We start from the raw sequence: 828 nt of genomic DNA on the forward strand, positions 1-828 counted from the left end.
TATATATATATATATTATACTGCATTTCAACGTCGGAACGACAATCTTATTTTCAGAAGTCATAGACCTACAGAAGCTAAACAAACTCACAGGAGATCCTAGGATGAAGGCTCAAATTTTGTTACGTATATCGTGGACAATTAACCAGATATAAGCAGTTTTCAGGACACAGTTATACGAAGCACAAGTCTAATATATATAATTGATAAATTTGTGATAGTTATTATTATAAATTAAATATTAATAAACGTTTTTAGAAGATGAATCAACCGATTATAAAGTATCCGTTTTTCTCGCTATTTATTAAATTTCTAACTTAATGGGGACTTTCGGCCCGGACTTCTAAACCACTGTTCTATCATCGCCTTTGACGTGCACGAAGGTCTTCTCTATTCCCATAATGTAAAAAAGTGCTCTTGATTTCTAATCCACGTCAATCATCAGGAACGCCATAAAGTTCGATCAGGAGTCATTTGAATACAAATTTTAGGCACAAAGCTGTGGGCAGTTTGCCTAATCATTGCAGGCATAACTAAATCATGACAATGGTGCGTGTCCTTTGAGTGACCCTGTCCTGCCCTTTTCAACGGGGCTGTTCCGTCAAGCCAACCCGGTATCACTACGCAAATCATACAGTTTCAAATATTAGAGTAGTAATAAATGCTATCAATAACCCTGAACTCGTTTTCTTTGACCACGTCTATGTATGCAAAAGGATCGAAGTTAGACAAGTTTCGCGGTGGCGTTCGCATTTAGTATCAAAATCAAAAAAAAAATAAGCTACCGAAAGTGCAAGTCTCCTTTTAAACAACTGTTCACATTTAGGTG

The sequence above is a fragment of the Varroa destructor genome, unplaced genomic scaffold (assembly GCF_002443255.2).
Source record: "Varroa destructor unplaced genomic scaffold, Vdes_3.0 BEIS01000002.1, whole genome shotgun sequence".
NCBI classification, from domain to species: domain Eukaryota; kingdom Metazoa; phylum Arthropoda; class Arachnida; order Mesostigmata; family Varroidae; genus Varroa; species Varroa destructor.